The sequence below is a fragment of the Stegostoma tigrinum genome, unplaced genomic scaffold (genome assembly GCF_030684315.1).
Source record: "Stegostoma tigrinum isolate sSteTig4 unplaced genomic scaffold, sSteTig4.hap1 scaffold_216, whole genome shotgun sequence".
Classification (NCBI taxonomy): domain Eukaryota; kingdom Metazoa; phylum Chordata; class Chondrichthyes; order Orectolobiformes; family Stegostomatidae; genus Stegostoma; species Stegostoma tigrinum.
Window position 1 is genome coordinate 330,853 of NW_026728153.1, and position 19,644 is coordinate 350,496.

Sequence of the window (19,644 nt, forward strand, 5' to 3'; positions counted from 1 at the left end):
GTCACTGCATCCCATTTCCCTCAGTCACTGCATCTCATTACCCTCAGTCACTGCATCTCATTACCCTCAGTCACTGCATCTCATTACCCTCAGTCACTGCATCTCATTAACCTCAGACACTGCATCTCATTTCCCTCATTTACTGCATCCCATTTCCCTCAGTCACTGCAACCCATTTCCCTCAGTCAATGTATCCCATTTGCATCAGTCACTGCATCCCATTTGCATCAGTCACTGCATCCCATTTCACTCAATCACTGCATCCCATTTCCCTGAGTCACTGCATCCCATTTCCCTGAGACTCTGCTTCCCATTTCCATCAGTCACTGCATCCCATTTCCCTCAGTCACTGCATCCCATGTCACGCAGTCACTGCATCCCATTTCACGCAGTCAAAGCATCACATTTCACGCAGTCAAAGCATCACATTTCACTCAGTCACTGCATCACATTTCACACAGTCCTGGCATCACATTTCACTCAGTCACTGCATCTCCTTTCCATCAGTCACTGCATCTCACTTCACTCATTCACTGCATCCCATTTCACGCAGTCACTGCATCCCATTTCACGCAGTCACTGCATCCCGTTTCTCAACTGACGCTGCAATCAAGTTCCGTCAGGTACTGCATCTCCTTTCCATCAGTCACTGCATCCCATTTCCCTCAGTCACTGCATCTCATTTCCCTCAGTCACTGCAACCCATTTCCCTCAGTCAATGTATCCCATTTGCATCAGTCACTGCATCCCATTTGCATCAGTCACTGCATCCCATTTGCATCAGTCACTGCATCCCATTTCACTCAATCACTGCATCCCATTTCCCTGAGTCACTGCATCCCATTTCACTCAGACACTGCATCCCATTTCCCACGGTCACTGCACCCCATTTCACTCAGTCACAGCATCCCATTTCTCTCAGTCACAGCATCCCATTTCTCTCAGTCACTACATCCCATTTCCCACAGTCATTGCATCCAATTTCACTCAGTCACCGCACCCAATTCCCCACAGTCACGGCATCACATTACAGTCAGTCACTGCATCCCATTTCACTCAGTCACTGCAGCCCATTTCAGTCAGTCACTGCATCCCATTTCCCTCAGTCACTGCACCCCATTTCCCTCAGTCACTGCACCCCATTTCCCTCAGTCACTGCACCCCATTTCACTCAGACACTGCATCCCATTTCCCACAGTCACTGCATCCCATTTCTCTCAGTCACTACATCCTATTTCCCACTGTCACTGCATCCCATTTCACTCAGTCACTGCATCCCATTTAATGGAGAGAGTGAATCCTATTCAACTGAGACAGCGAATCGATTTCCATCAGTCACCGCGCAATATTCCCCACAGTCACGGCATCACATTACCCTCAGTCACTGCGTCCCATGTCCCTCAGTCACTGCATCCCATTTCCCTCATTCACTGCATCTCATTTCACTCAATCACTGCATCCCATTTCCCTCAGTCACTACATCTCATTTCACTCAGGCACTGTATCCCATTTCCCTCACTCACTGCACCCCAAGTCCGCTCGGGCACTGCATCCCCATGAACTCAGTCACTCCTTCCCAGTACCTCAGTCACTGCGTCCCATTTCCCACGGTCACTGCACCCCATTTCACTCAGTCACAGCATCCCATTTCTCTCAGTCACAGCATCCCATTTCTCTCAGTCACTACATCCCATTTCCCACAGTCATTGCATCCAATTTCACTCAGTCACCGCACCCAATTCCCCACAGTCACGGCATCACATTACAGTCAGTCACTGCATCCCATTTCACTCAGTCACTGCAGCCCATTTCATCAGTCACTGCATCCCATTTCCCTCAGTCACTGCATCCCATTTCACTCAGTCACTGCACCCCATTTCCCTCAGTCACTGCACCCCATTTCACTCAGACACTGCATCCCATTTCACTCAGACACTGCATCCCATTTCCCACAGTCACTGCATCCCATTTCTCTCAGTCACTACATCCTATTTCCCACTGTCACTGCATCCCATTTCACTCAGTCACTGCATCCCATTTAATGGAGAGAGTGAATCCTATTCAACTGAGACAGCGAATCGATTTCCATCAGTCACCGCGCAATATTCCCCACAGTCACGGCATCACATTACCCTCAGTCACTGCGTCCCATGTCCCTCAGTCACTGCATCCCATTTCCCTCATTCACTGCATCTCATTTCACTCAATCACTGCATCCCATTTCCCTCAGTCACTACATCTCATTTCACTCAGGCACTGTATCCCATTTCCCTCACTCACTGCACCCCAAGTCCGCTCGGGCACTGCATCCCCATGAACTCAGTCACTCCTTCCCAGTACCTCAGTCACTGCGTCCCATTTCCATCAGACACAGCAGCACATGTCACTCTGTCACTGCATCCCATTTCCCTAGGTCACTGCATCCCATTTCACTCAGTCACTGCATCCCATTTCCCTCAGTCACTGCATCCCATTTCACTCAATCACTGCATCTCCTTCAACACAGTCAGTGCATCCCATTTCCATCACTCACTGTTTCCCTTATCTCACAGACGCTGCAGTCAATTTCCCACACTCACTGCATCCTATTTCCCATCGTCACAGCATCTCCTTGCCCTCAGTCACTGCATCCCATTTCACTCAGTCACTGCATCCGATTTCCCTCAGTCACTGCATCCCATTTCCCTCAGTCACTGCATCTCATTTCCCTCAGTCACTGCATCTCATTTCCCTCAGTCACTCCATCCCATTACCCTCTGTCACTGCATCCCATTACCCTCTGTCACTGCATCCCATTACCCTCTGTCACTGCATCCCATTACCCTAAGTCACTGCATCCCATTTCCCTCAGTCACTGCATGCCATTTCCGTCAGTCACTGCATGCCATTTCCGTCAGTCACTGCATCCCATTTCATTCTGTCACTGCATCGCCTTTCACTCTGTCACTGCATCACATTTCACGCAGTCACTGCATCTCATTTCACTCAGTCAGTGCATCGCATTTCACTCAGTCACTCCTTCCCAGTACCTCAGTCACTGCATCCCATTTCCCTCAGTCACTGCATCTCATTTCCCTCAGTCACTGCATCTCATTTCCCTCATTCACTGCATCCCATTTCCCTCAGTCACTGCAACCCATTTCCCTCAGTCAATGTATCCCATTTGCATCAGTCACTGCATCCCATTTACATCACTCACTACATCCCATTTGCATCAGTCACTGCATCCCATTTCACTCAATCACTGCATCCCATTTCACTCAATCACTGCATCCCATTTCCCTGAGACTCTGCTTCCCATTTCCATCAGTCACTGCATCCCATTTCCCTCAGTCACTGCATCCCATTTCACACAATCACTGCATCCCATTTCACTCAGACACAGCATCTCATTTCCCTCAGTCAAGGCATCCCATTTCCGTGTGTCACTGCATCCCAATTCACTCAGTCACTGCATCGCATTTCCCACAGTCACTGCATCCCATTTCCATCTGTCATTGCAACCCATTTTTCCTCAGTCACTGCATCCCATTGCCCTCAGGCATGGCATCCCATTTCACTCAGTCACAGCTTCCCATTTCACTCAGTCACAGCATCCCATTTCCCACAGTCACAGCATCCCATTTCCCACAGTCACAGCATCCCATTTCCCTCAGTCACTGCATCCCATTTAACGGAGACAGTGATTCCTATTCAATTGAGACGGTGAATCAATTTCCATCAGTCACCACACCCTATTCCCCATAGTCACGGCATCCCATTTCACTCGGGCACTGTGGCCCATTTTACTCGGGCACTGCGGCCCATTTCACTCGGGCACTGCGGCCCATTTCACTCGGGCAGTGCATCCCATTTCCCTCAGTCACTGCATCCCATTTCACTCAGCGACTGCATTCCATTTCACTGAGAGACTGAATCACATTTCACTCAGTCACTGCGACCCAGTTCACACAGTCGCTGCATCCCATTTCACGCAGTCAGTGCATCCCATTTCACTCAGCCACTGCATCTCATTTCCGTCAGTTACTGCATCATATTTCCATCAAACAAGGCATCTCATTTCACTCAGTCACTGCATCCCATTTCACTCAGTCACTGCATCCCATTTCTCTCAGTCACTGCATCCCATTTCACTCAGTCACTGCATCCCATTTCCATTAGTCACTGTTTCCCGTATCTCACAGGCACTGCATTCAATTTCCCACACTCACTGCTTCCCATTTCCCACAGTCACAGCATCTCCTTTCCCTCAGTCTCTGCATCGCATTTCACTCACTCAATGCTTCCCATGTCCCTCAGTCACTGCATCCCATGTCCCTCACTCACTGCATCCCATTTCCCTCATTCACTGCATCTCATTTCACTCAATCACTGCATCCCATTTCCCTCAGTCACTGCATCTCATTTCACTCAGGCACTGTATCCCATTTCCCTCACTCACTGCACCCCAAGTCCGCTCGGGCACTGCATCCCCATGAACTCAGTCACTCCTTCCCAGTACCTCAGTCACTGCGTCCCATTTCCATCAGGTACTGCATCACATTTCCATCAGACACTGCATCCCATTTCCCTCAGTCACTGCATCCCATTTCCCTCAGTCACTGCATCCCATTTCACTCAGTCACTGCATCCCATTTCCCTCAGTCACTGCATCCCATTTCACTCAGTCACTGCATCTCCTTCAACACAGTCAGTGCATCCCATTTCCATCACTCACTGTTTCCCTTATCTCACAGACGCTGCAGTCAATTTCCCACACTCACTGCATCCCATTTCCCATCGTCACAGCATCTCCTTTCCCTCAGTCACTGCATCCCATTTCACTCAGTCACTGCATCCGATTTCCCTCAGTCACTGCATCCCATTTCCCTCAGTCACTGCATCTCATTACCCTCAGTCACTGCATCTCATTACCCTCAGTCACTGCATCTCATTACCCTCAGTCACTGCATCTCATTTCCCTCATTCACTGCATCCCATTTCCCTCAGTCACTGCAACCCATTTCCCTCAGTCAATGTATCCCATTTGCATCAGTCACTGCATCCCATTTGCATCAGTCACTGCATCCCATTTCACTCAATCACTGCATCCCATTTCCCTGAGTCACTGCATCCCATTTTCCTGAGACTCTGCTTCCCATTTCCATCAGTCACTGCATCCCATTTCCCTCAGTCACTGCATCCCATGTCACGCAGTCACTGCATCCCATTTCACGCAGTCAAAGCATCACATTTCACTCAGTCACTGCATCACATTTCACACAGTCCTGGCATCACATTTCACTCAGTCACTGCATCTCCTTTCCATCAGTCACTGCATCTCACTTCACTCATTCACTGCATCCCATTTCACGCAGTCACTGCATCCCATTTCACGCAGTCACTGCATCCCGTTTCTCAACTGACGCTGCAATCAAGTTCCGTCAGGTACTGCATCTCCTTTCCATCAGTCACTGCATCCCATTTCCCTCAGTCACTGCATCTCATTTCCCTCAGTCACTGCAACCCATTTCCCTCAGTCAATGTATCCCATTTGCATCAGTCACTGCATCCCATTTGCATCAGTCACTGCATCCCATTTGCATCAGTCACTGCATCCCATTTCACTCAATCACTGCATCCCATTTCCCTGAGTCACTGCATCCCATTTCACTCAGACACTGCATCCCATTTCCCACGGTCACTGCACCCCATTTCACTCAGTCACAGCATCCCATTTCTCTCAGTCACAGCATCCCATTTCTCTCAGTCACTACATCCCATTTCCCACAGTCATTGCATCCAATTTCACTCAGTCACCGCACCCAATTCCCCACAGTCACGGCATCACATTACAGTCAGTCACTGCATCCCATTTCACTCAGTCACTGCAGCCCATTTCAGTCAGTCACTGCATCCCATTTCCCTCAGTCACTGCATCCCATTTCACTCAGTCACTGCACCCCATTTTCCTCAGTCACTGTATCCCATTTCACTCAGACACTGCATCCCATTTCACTCAGACACTGCATCCCATTTCCCACAGTCACTGCATCCCATTTCTCTCAGTCACTACATCCTATTTCCCACTGTCACTGCATCCCATTTCACTCAGTCACTGCATCCCATTTAATGGAGAGAGTGAATCCTATTCAACTGAGACAGCGAATCGATTTCCATCAGTCACCGCGCAATATTCCCCACAGTCACGGCATCACATTACCCTCAGTCACTGCGTCCCATGTCCCTCAGTCACTGCATCCCATTTCCCTCATTCACTGCATCTCATTTCACTCAATCACTGCATCCCATTTCCCTCAGTCACTACATCTCATTTCACTCAGGCACTGTATCCCATTTCCCTCACTCACTGCACCCCAAGTCCGCTCGGGCACTGCATCCCCATGAACTCAGTCACTCCTTCCCAGTACCTCAGTCACTGCGTCCCATTTCCATCAGACACAGCAGCACATGTCACTCTGTCACTGCATCCCATTTCCCTAGGTCACTGCATCCCATTTCACTCAGTCACTGCATCCCATTTCCCTCAGTCACTGCATCCCATTTCACTCAATCACTGCATCTCCTTCAACACAGTCAGTGCATCCCATTTCCATCACTCACTGTTTCCCTTATCTCACAGACGCTGCAGTCAATTTCCCACACTCACTGCATCCTATTTCCCATCGTCACAGCATCTCCTTTCCCTCAGTCACTGCATCCCATTTCACTCAGTCACTGCATCCGATTTCCCTCAGTCACTGCATCCCATTTCCCTCAGTCACTGCATCTCATTTCCCTCAGTCACTGCATCTCATTTCCCTCAGTCACTCCATCCCATTACCCTCTGTCACTGCATCCCATTACCCTCTGTCACTGCATCCCATTACCCTCTGTCACTGCATCCCATTACCCTAAGTCACTGCATCCCATTTCCCTCAGTCACTGCATGCCATTTCCGTCAGTCACTGCATCCCATTTCATTCTGTCACTGCATCACATTTCACGCAGTCACTGCATCTCATTTCACTCAGTCAGTGCATCGCATTTGACTCAGTCAGTTCATCGCATTTCACTCAGTCACTCCTTCCCAGTACCTCAGTCACTGCATCCCATTTCCCTCAGTCACTGCATCTCATTTCCCTCAGTCACTGCATCTCATTTCCCTCAGTCACTGCATCTCATTTCCCTCATTCACTGCATCCCATTTCCCTCAGTCACTGCAACCCATTTCCCTCAGTCACTGCATCCCATTTGCATCACTCACTACATCCCATTTGCATCAGTCACTGCATCCCATTTCACTCAATCACTGCATCCCATTTCACTCAATCACTGCATCCCATTTCCCTGAGACTCTGCTTCCCATTTCCATCAGTCACTGCATCCCATTTCCCTCAGTCACTGCATCCCATTTCACACAATCACTGCATCCCATTTCACTCAGACACAGCATCTCATTTCCCTCAGTCAAGGCATCCCATTTCCGTGTGTCACTGCATCCCAATTCACTCAGTCACTGCATCACATTTCCCACAGTCACTGCATCCCATTTCCATCTGTCATTGCAACCCATTTTCCCTCAGTCACTGCATCCCATTTCACTCAGTCGCTGCATCCCATTTCACTCAGTCACTGCATCCCATTTTCCTCAGTCACTGCATGCCATTTCCGTCAGTCACTGCATCCCATTTCACTCTGTCACTGCATCCCATTTCACTCAGACACAGCATCTCATTTCCCTCAGTCAAGGCATCCCATTTCCGTGTGTCACTGCATCCCAATTCACTCAGTCACTGCATCACATTTCCCACAGTCACTGCATCCCATTTCCATCTGTCATTGCAACCCATTTTCCCTCAGTCACTGCATCCCATTTCACTCAGTCGCTGCATCCCATTTCACTCAGTCACTGCATCCCATTTTCCTCAGTCACTGCATGCCATTTCCGTCAGTCACTGCATCCCATTACCCTCTGTCACTGTATCCCATTACCCTCAGTCACTGCATCCCATTTCCCTCAGTCACTGCATGCCATTTCCGTCAGTCACTGCATCCCATTTCACTCTGTCACTGCATCCCATTTCATTCTGTCACTGCATCGCCTTTCACTCTGTCACTGCATCACATTTCACGCAGTCACTGCATCACATTTCACGCAGTCACTGCATCGCATTTCACTCAGTCACTGCATCGCATTTCACTCAGTCACTGCATCCCCTTCACCACAGTCACTGCATCCCATTTCCATCAGTCACTGTTTCCCGTATCTCACAGACAGTGCATTCAATGCTTCTCATTTCACTCAGTCACTGCATCCCATTTCACTCAGTCACTGCATCCCATTTCACTCAGGCACTGCATCCCACTGCTCTCAGTCACTGCCTCCCACTTCACTCAGTCACTGCCTCCCAAATTCAGTCACTCATTCCCTCCCATTTCACTCAGTCACTGCATCCCATTTCACTCAGTCACTGCATCCCATTTCACTCAGTCACTGCATCCCATTTCACTCAGTCACTGCATCCCATTACCCTCAGTCACCGCATCCCATTACCCTTAGGCACTGCATCCCATTTCACTCAGGCACTGCATCCCATTTCACTCAGGCACTGGGGCCCAGTTCACTCAGGCACTGCGGCCCATTTCACTCAGGCACTGCGGCCCATTTCACTCAGGCACTGCGGCCCATTTCACTCAGGCACTGCATCGCATTTCACTCAGTCACTGCATCGCATTTCACTCAGTCACTGCATCGCATTTCACTCCGTCACTGCACCACATTTCACTCAGTCACTGCATCTCATTCCCCTCAGTCACTGTTTCCCATTACCCTGAGTCACAGTATCCCATTTCCCACAGACACTGCATCTCCTTTCCCTCAGTCACTGCATCTCCTTTCCCTCAGTCACGGCATCTCTTTTCCCTCAGTCACGGCATCCCATTTCACTCAGTCACTGCATCCCATTGTCCTCAGTCACTGCATCCCATTGTCCTCAGTCACTGCATCCCATTGTCCTCAGTCACTGCATCCCATTGTCCTCAGTCACTGCATCCCATTTCCATCAATCACTGCATCCCATTGTCCTCAGTCACTGCATCCCATTTCACTCAGTCACTGCATCCCATTGTCCTCAGTCACTGCATCCCATTGTCCTCAGTCACTGCATCCCATTGTCCTCAGTCACTGCATCCCATTGTCCTCAGTCACTGCATCCCATTTCACTCAGTCACTGCATCCCATTTCACTCAGTCACTGCATCCCATTCACTTGAGTCACAGCATCCCATTTCAAACAGACACTGCATCTCCTTTCCCTCAGTCACTGCATCCCTATTCACACAGTCACTGCATCCCAGTTCACACAGCCACTGCATCCCAGTTCACACAGCCACTGCATCCCAGTTCACACAGCCAGTGCATCCCATTTCACACAGCCACTGCATCCCATTTCACTGAATGCTTCACTTTACACTCAGTCAGGGCATCCCATTTCCATCCGTCACTGCGTCCCATTTCCTCAGTCACTGCATCTCCTTTCCACAGTCACGGCAATCCCATTTCACTCAGTCACTGCATCCCATTGCCCTCAGTCACTGCATCCCATTGTCCTCAGTCACTGCATCCCATTGTCCTCAGTCACTGCATCCCATTTCCATCCGTCACTGCGTCCCATTTCCTCAGTCACTGCATCTCCTTTCCACAGTCACGGCAATCCCATTTCACTCAGTCACTGCATCCCATTGCCCTCAGTCACTGCATCCCATTGCCCTCAGTCACTGCATCCCATTGTCCTCAGTCACTGCATCCCATTGTCCTCAGTCACTGCATCCCATTGTCCTCAGTCACTGCATCCCATTGTCCTCAGTCACTGCATCCCATTACCCTCAGTCACTGCATCCCATTTCACTCAGTCACTGCATCCCATTTCACTCAGTCACTGCATCCCATTACCCTCAGTCACTGCATCCCATTACCCTCAGTCACTGCATCCCATTACCTTCAGTCGCAGGATCCCATTTCCAACAGACACTGCATACCATTTCCATCAGTCACTGCATCCCAGTTCACTCAGTCTCGGCATCTCATTTCCCTCAGTCACTGCGTCCCATTTCCATCAATCACTGCATCCCATTTCCCAGTCACTGCATCCCATTTCCCTCAGTCACTGCATCCCATTTCACTCAGTCACTGCATCACATTACCCTCAGTCACTGCATCCCATTGTCCTCAGTCACTGCATCCCATTATCCTCAGTCACTGCATCCCATTATCCTCAGTCACTGCATCCCATTATCCTCAGTCACTGCATCCCATTATCCTCAGTCGCAGGATCCCATTTCAAACAGACACTGCATCTCATTTCCCTCAGTCACTGGATCCCATTTCCCTCAGTCACTGCATCTCATTTCCCTCAGTCACTGCATCCCATTTCACTCAGTGACTGAATCACATTTCACTCAGTCACTGCATCCCATTTCCCTCAGTCACTGCATCCCACTTCACTCAATCACTGCAGGCCATTTCACTCATTGACTGCATCCTATTTCACTCTGACACTGCGTCCCGTTTCCCTCAGTCACTGCATCCCATTACGGTCCGTCACTCCATCCAATTACTGTCAGTCACTGCATCCATTTTTGATCAGTCACTGCATCCCATTACACTCAGTCACTGCATCCATTTGACACAGTCACTGCATCCTATTTCCCTCAGTCACTGCATCCCATTTCCACCAATTACTGCATCCCATTTCACTCAGCCACTGCATCCCATTTCACTCAGCCACTGTATCCCATTTCACTCGGCCACCGCATCCTAGATCACACAGTCACTGCATTACAGTTCACACAGACACTGCACCCATTTCACAGAGTCACTGCATCTCATTCCCCTCAGTCACTGCTTCCCATTCCCCTGAGTCACAGTATCCCATTTCCCACAGACACTGCATCTCCTTTCCCTCAGTCACGGCATCTCCTTTCCCTCAGTCACGGCACCTCCTTTCCCTCAGTCACGGCACCTCCTTTCCCTCAGTCACGGCACCTCCTTTCCCTCAGTCACAGCATCCTGTTTCCACAGTCACGCAATCTCCTTTCCCTGAGTCAATGCATCACATTTCCATCAGTCACTGCAATCCATTTCCAACAGTCACTGCATCCCATTTCCAAGAGTCAGTGCATCCCATTTCACTCAGTCACTGCATCCCATGTCCCTCAGTCACTGCATCCCATGTCCCTCAGTCACTGCATCCCATGTCCCTCAGTCACTGCATCCCATGTCCCTCAGTCACTGCATCCCATTCCCCACAGTCACTGCATCCCTTTCCCCACAGACACGGCATCCCATTCACTTGAGTCGCAGCATCCCATTTCAAACAGACACTGCATCTCCTTTCCCTCCGTCACTGCATTCCTATTCACACAGTCACTGCATCCCAGTTCACACAGCCACTGCACCCCATTTCACACAGCCACTGCATCCCATTTCACACAGCCACTGCATCCCATTTCACACAGCCACTGCATCCCATTTCACACAGCCACTGCATCCCATTTCACACAGCCACTGCATCCCATTTCACTCAATGCTTCACTTTACACTCAGTCAGAGCATCCCATTACCATCCGTCACCGCGTCCCATTTCCTCAGACACTGCATCTCCTTTCCACAGTCACGGCAATCCCATTTCACTCAGTCACTGCATCCCATTTCACTCAGTCACTGCATCCCATTTCACAGAGTCACTGCATCTCCTTTCCATCAGTCACTGCGTCCCATTTCACTCAGTCACTGCGTCCCATTTCCCATAGTCACTGCATCCCAATTCCCAGTCACTGCAGCCCATTTCCCTCAGTCACTGCATCACATTTCCCTCAGTCACTGCATCACATTCCCCTCAGTCACTGCATCACATTCCCCTCAGTCACTGCATCACATTCCCCTCAGTCACTGCATCCCATTCCCCTCAGTCACTGCATCCCATTGTCCTCAGTCACTGCATCCCATTGTCCTCAGTCACTGCATCCCATTGTCCTCAGTCACTGCATCCCATTGCCCTCAGTCACTGCATCCCATTGCCCTCAGTCACTGCATCAGATTGCCCTCAGTCACTACATCCCATTGCCGTCAGTCACTGCATCCCATTTCCCTCAGTCACTGCATCCCATTGTCCTCATTCACTGCATCCGATTCCCCTCAGTCACTGCATCCCATTAACTTCAGTCGCAGGATCCCATTTCCAACAGACACTGCATCTCATTTCCCTCGGTCACTGCATCCCATTTCACTCAGTCACTGCATCCCATTTCACTCAGTCACTGCATCCCATTTCACTCAGTCACTGCATCCCATTTCATTCAGCCTCTGCATCACATTTAACTCAGTCACTGCATCCCATTTCACTCAATCATTGCATCTCCTTCACCACAGTCACTGCATCCCATTTCACTCAATCACTGCATCCCATTTCCCTGAGTCACTGCATCCCATTTCACTCAGACACTGCATCCCATTTCCCACGGTCACTGCACCCCATTTCACTCAGTCACAGCATCCCATTTCTCTCAGTCACAGCATCCCATTTCTCTCAGTCACTACATCCCATTTCCCACAGTCATTGCATCCAATTTCACTCAGTCACCGCACCCAATTCCCCACAGTCACGGCATCACATTACAGTCAGTCACTGCATCCCATTTCACTCAGTCACTGCAGCCCATTTCAGTCAGTCACTGCATCCCATTTCCCTCAGTCACTGCACCCCATTTCCCTCAGTCACTGCACCCCATTTCCCTCAGTCACTGCACCCCATTTCACTCAGACACTGCATCCCATTTCCCACAGTCACTGCATCCCATTTCTCTCAGTCACTACATCCTATTTCCCACTGTCACTGCATCCCATTTCACTCAGTCACTGCATCCCATTTAATGGAGAGAGTGAATCCTATTCAACTGAGACAGCGAATCGATTTCCATCAGTCACCGCGCAATATTCCCCACAGTCACGGCATCACATTACCCTCAGTCACTGCGTCCCATGTCCCTCAGTCACTGCATCCCATTTCCCTCATTCACTGCATCTCATTTCACTCAATCACTGCATCCCATTTCCCTCAGTCACTACATCTCATTTCACTCAGGCACTGTATCCCATTTCCCTCACTCACTGCACCCCAAGTCCGCTCGGGCACTGCATCCCCATGAACTCAGTCACTCCTTCCCAGTACCTCAGTCACTGCGTCCCATTTCCATCAGACACAGCAGCACATGTCACTCTGTCACTGCATCCCATTTCCCTAGGTCACTGCATCCCATTTCACTCAGTCACTGCATCCCATTTCCCTCAGTCACTGCATCCCATTTCACTCAATCACTGCATCTCCTTCAACACAGTCAGTGCATCCCATTTCCATCACTCACTGTTTCCCTTATCTCACAGACGCTGCAGTCAATTTCCCACACTCACTGCATCCTATTTCCCATCGTCACAGCATCTCCTTGCCCTCAGTCACTGCATCCCATTTCACTCAGTCACTGCATCCGATTTCCCTCAGTCACTGCATCCCATTTCCCTCAGTCACTGCATCTCATTTCCCTCAGTCACTGCATCTCATTTCCCTCAGTCACTCCATCCCATTACCCTCTGTCACTGCATCCCATTACCCTCTGTCACTGCATCCCATTACCCTCTGTCACTGCATCCCATTACCCTAAGTCACTGCATCCCATTTCCCTCAGTCACTGCATGCCATTTCCGTCAGTCACTGCATGCCATTTCCGTCAGTCACTGCATCCCATTTCATTCTGTCACTGCATCGCCTTTCACTCTGTCACTGCATCACATTTCACGCAGTCACTGCATCTCATTTCACTCAGTCAGTGCATCGCATTTCACTCAGTCACTCCTTCCCAGTACCTCAGTCACTGCATCCCATTTCCCTCAGTCACTGCATCTCATTTCCCTCAGTCACTGCATCTCATTTCCCTCATTCACTGCATCCCATTTCCCTCAGTCACTGCAACCCATTTCCCTCAGTCAATGTATCCCATTTGCATCAGTCACTGCATCCCATTTACATCACTCACTACATCCCATTTGCATCAGTCACTGCATCCCATTTCACTCAATCACTGCATCCCATTTCACTCAATCACTGCATCCCATTTCCCTGAGACTCTGCTTCCCATTTCCATCAGTCACTGCATCCCATTTCCCTCAGTCACTGCATCCCATTTCACACAATCACTGCATCCCATTTCACTCAGACACAGCATCTCATTTCCCTCAGTCAAGGCATCCCATTTCCGTGTGTCACTGCATCCCAATTCACTCAGTCACTGCATCGCATTTCCCACAGTCACTGCATCCCATTTCCATCTGTCATTGCAACCCATTTTTCCTCAGTCACTGCATCCCATTGCCCTCAGGCATGGCATCCCATTTCACTCAGTCACAGCTTCCCATTTCACTCAGTCACAGCATCCCATTTCCCACAGTCACAGCATCCCATTTCCCACAGTCACAGCATCCCATTTCCCTCAGTCACTGCATCCCATTTAACGGAGACAGTGATTCCTATTCAATTGAGACGGTGAATCAATTTCCATCAGTCACCACACCCTATTCCCCATAGTCACGGCATCCCATTTCACTCGGGCACTGTGGCCCATTTTACTCGGGCACTGCGGCCCATTTCACTCGGGCACTGCGGCCCATTTCACTCGGGCAGTGCATCCCATTTCCCTCAGTCACTGCATCCCATTTCACTCAGCGACTGCATTCCATTTCACTGAGAGACTGAATCACATTTCACTCAGTCACTGCGACCCAGTTCACACAGTCGCTGCATCCCATTTCACGCAGTCAGTGCATCCCATTTCACTCAGCCACTGCATCTCATTTCCGTCAGTTACTGCATCATATTTCCATCAAACAAGGCATCTCATTTCACTCAGTCACTGCATCCCATTTCACTCAGTCACTGCATCCCATTTCTCTCAGTCACTGCATCCCATTTCACTCAGTCACTGCATCCCATTTCCATTAGTCACTGTTTCCCGTATCTCACAGGCACTGCATTCAATTTCCCACACTCACTGCTTCCCATTTCCCACAGTCACAGCATCTCCTTTCCCTCAGTCTCTGCATCGCATTTCACTCACTCAATGCTTCCCATGTCCCTCAGTCACTGCATCCCATGTCCCTCACTCACTGCATCCCATTTCCCTCATTCACTGCATCTCATTTCACTCAATCACTGCATCCCATTTCCCTCAGTCACTGCATCTCATTTCACTCAGGCACTGTATCCCATTTCCCTCACTCACTGCACCCCAAGTCCGCTCGGGCACTGCATCCCCATGAACTCAGTCACTCCTTCCCAGTACCTCAGTCACTGCGTCCCATTTCCATCAGGTACTGCATCACATTTCCATCAGACACTGCATCCCATTTCCCTCAGTCACTGCATCCCATTTCCCTCAGTCACTGCATCCCATTTCACTCAGTCACTGCATCCCATTTCCCTCAGTCACTGCATCCCATTTCACTCAGTCACTGCATCTCCTTCAACACAGTCAGTGCATCCCATTTCCATCACTCACTGTTTCCCTTATCTCACAGACGCTGCAGTCAATTTCCCACACTCACTGCATCCCATTTCCCATCGTCACAGCATCTCCTTTCCCTCAGTCACTGCATCCCATTTCACTCAGTCACTGCATCCGATTTCCCTCAGTCACTGCATCCCATTTCCCTCAGTCACTGCATCTCATTACCCTCAGTCACTGCATCTCATTACCCTCAGTCACTGCATCTCATTACCCTCAGTCACTGCATCTCATTTCCCTCATTCACTGCATCCCATTTCCCTCAGTCACTGCAACCCATTTCCCTCAGTCAATGTATCCCATTTGCATCAGTCACTGCATCCCATTTGCATCAGTCACTGCATCCCATTTCACTCAATCACTGCATCCCATTTCCCTGAGTCACTGCATCCCATTTTCCTGAGACTCTGCTTCCCATTTCCATCAGTCACTGCATCCCATTTCCCTCAGTCACTGCATCCCATGTCACGCAGTCACTGCATCCCATTTCACGCAGTCAAAGCATCACATTTCACTCAGTCACTGCATCACATTTCACACAGTCCTGGCATCACATTTCACTCAGTCACTGCATCTCCTTTCCATCAGTCACTGCATCTCACTTCACTCATTCACTGCATCCCATTTCACGCAGTCACTGCATCCCATTTCACGCAGTCACTGCATCCCGTTTCTCAACTGACGCTGCAATCAAGTTCCGTCAGGTACTGCATCTCCTTTCCATCAGTCACTGCATCCCATTTCCCTCAGTCACTGCATCTCATTTCCCTCAGTCACTGCAACCCATTTCCCTCAGTCAATGTATCCCATTTGCATCAGTCACTGCATCCCATTTGCATCAGTCACTGCATCCCATTTGCATCAGTCACTGCATCCCATTTCACTCAATCACTGCATCCCATTTCCCTGAGTCACTGCATCCCATTTCACTCAGACACTGCATCCCATTTCCCACGGTCACTGCACCCCATTTCACTCAGTCACAGCATCCCATTTCTCTCAGTCACAGCATCCCATTTCTCTCAGTCACTACATCCCATTTCCCACAGTCATTGCATCCAATTTCACTCAGTCACCGCACCCAATTCCCCACAGTCACGGCATCACATTACAGTCAGTCACTGCATCCCATTTCACTCAGTCACTGCAGCCCATTTCAGTCAGTCACTGCATCCCATTTCCCTCAGTCACTGCATCCCATTTCACTCAGTCACTGCACCCCATTTTCCTCAGTCACTGTATCCCATTTCACTCAGACACTGCATCCCATTTCACTCAGACACTGCATCCCATTTCCCACAGTCACTGCATCCCATTTCTCTCAGTCACTACATCCTATTTCCCACTGTCACTGCATCCCATTTCACTCAGTCACTGCATCCCATTTAATGGAGAGAGTGAATCCTATTCAACTGAGACAGCGAATCGATTTCCATCAGTCACCGCGCAATATTCCCCACAGTCACGGCATCACATTACCCTCAGTCACTGCGTCCCATGTCCCTCAGTCACTGCATCCCATTTCCCTCATTCACTGCATCTCATTTCACTCAATCACTGCATCCCATTTCCCTCAGTCACTACATCTCATTTCACTCAGGCACTGTATCCCATTTCCCTCACTCACTGCACCCCAAGTCCGCTCGGGCACTGCATCCCCATGAACTCAGTCACTCCTTCCCAGTACCTCAGTCACTGCGTCCCATTTCCATCAGACACAGCAGCACATGTCACTCTGTCACTGCATCCCATTTCCCTAGGTCACTGCATCCCATTTCACTCAGTCACTGCATCCCATTTCCCTCAGTCACTGCATCCCATTTCACTCAATCACTGCATCTCCTTCAACACAGTCAGTGCATCCCATTTCCATCACTCACTGTTTCCCTTATCTCACAGACGCTGCAGTCAATTTCCCACACTCACTGCATCCTATTTCCCATCGTCACAGCATCTCCTTTCCCTCAGTCACTGCATCCCATTTCACTCAGTCACTGCATCCGATTTCCCTCAGTCACTGCATCCCATTTCCCTCAGTCACTGCATCTCATTTCCCTCAGTCACTGCATCTCATTTCCCTCAGTCACTCCATCCCATTACCCTCTGTCACTGCATCCCATTACCCTCTGTCACTGCATCCCATTACCCTCTGTCACTGCATCCCATTACCCTAAGTCACTGCATCCCATTTCCCTCAGTCACTGCATGCCATTTCCGTCAGTCACTGCATCCCATTTCATTCTGTCACTGCATCACATTTCACGCAGTCACTGCATCTCATTTCACTCAGTCAGTGCATCGCATTTGACTCAGTCAGTTCATCGCATTTCACTCAGTCACTCCTTCCCAGTACCTCAGTCACTGCATCCCATTTCCCTCAGTCACTGCATCTCATTTCCCTCAGTCACTGCATCTCATTTCCCTCAGTCACTGCATCTCATTTCCCTCATTCACTGCATCCCATTTCCCTCAGTCACTGCAACCCATTTCCCTCAGTCACTGCATCCCATTTGCATCACTCACTACATCCCATTTGCATCAGTCACTGCATCCCATTTCACTCAATCACTGCATCCCATTTCACTCAATCACTGCATCCCATTTCCCTGAGACTCTGCTTCCCATTTCCATCAGTCACTGCATCCCATTTCCCTCAGTCACTGCATCCCATTTCACACAATCACTGCATCCCATTTCACTCAGACACAGCATCTCATTTCCCTCAGTCAAGGCATCCCATTTCCGTGTGTCACTGCATCCCAATTCACTCAGTCACTGCATCACATTTCCCACAGTCACTGCATCCCATTTCCATCTGTCATTGCAACCCATTTTCCCTCAGTCACTGCATCCCATTTCACTCAGTCGCTGCATCCCATTTCACTCAGTCACTGCATCCCATTTTCCTCAGTCACTGCATGCCATTTCCGTCAGTCACTGCATCCCATTTCACTCTGTCACTGCATCCCATTTCACTCAGACACAGCATCTCATTTCCCTCAGTCAAGGCATCCCATTTCCGTGTGTCACTGCATCCCAATTCACTCAGTCACTGCATCACATTTCCCACAGTCACTGCATCCCATTTCCATCTGTCATTGCAACCCATTTTCCCTCAGTCACTGCATCCCATTTCACTCAGTCGCTGCATCCCATTTCACTCAGTCACTGCATCCCATTTTCCTCAGTCACTGCATGCCATTTCCGTCAGTCACTGCATCCCATTACCCTCTGTCACTGTATCCCATTACCCTCAGTCACTGCATCCCATTTCCCTCAGTCACTGCATGCCATTTCCGTCAGTCACTGCATCCCATTTCACTCTGTCACTGCATCCCATTTCATTCTGTCACTGCATCGCCTTTCACTCTGTCACTGCATCACATTTCACGCAGTCACTGCATCACATTTCACGCAGTCACTGCATCGCATTTCACTCAGTCACTGCATCGCATTTCACTCAGTCACTGCATCCCCTTCACCACAGTCACTGCATCCCATTTCCATCAGTCACTGTTTCCCGTATCTCACAGACAGTGCATTCAATGCTTCTCATTTCACTCAGTCACTGCATCCCATTTCACTCAGTCACTGCATCCCATTTCACTCAGGCACTGCATCCCACTGCTCTCAGTCACTGCCTCCCACTTCACTCAGTCACTGCCTCCCAAATTCAGTCACTCATTCCCTCCCATTTCACTCAGTCACTGCATCCCATTTCACTCAGTCACTGCATCCCATTTCACTCAGTCACTGCATCCCATTTCACTCAGTCACTGCATCCCATTACCCTCAGTCACCGCATCCCATTACCCTTAGGCACTGCATCCCATTTCACTCAGGCACTGCATCCCATTTCACTCAGGCACTGGGGCCCAGTTCACTCAGGCACTGCGGCCCATTTCACTCAGGCACTGCGGCCCATTTCACTCAGGCACTGCGGCCCATTTCACTCAGGCACTGCATCGCATTTCACTCAGTCACTGCATCGCATTTCACTCAGTCACTGCATCGCATTTCACTCCGTCACTGCACCACATTTCACTCAGTC

General features: G+C 49.7%; 1 protein-coding gene across 1 annotated transcript in view; it reads right to left on the minus strand.

Moving 5' to 3' along the window:
- Positions 1-19,644, minus strand: part of LOC132207939 (complement C5-like) — a gene marked incomplete at its 5' end in the record, with an annotated part of 208,960 nt that overhangs the window by 158,052 nt on the left and 31,264 nt on the right. The gene's annotated exons all lie outside the window — the stretch shown is intronic.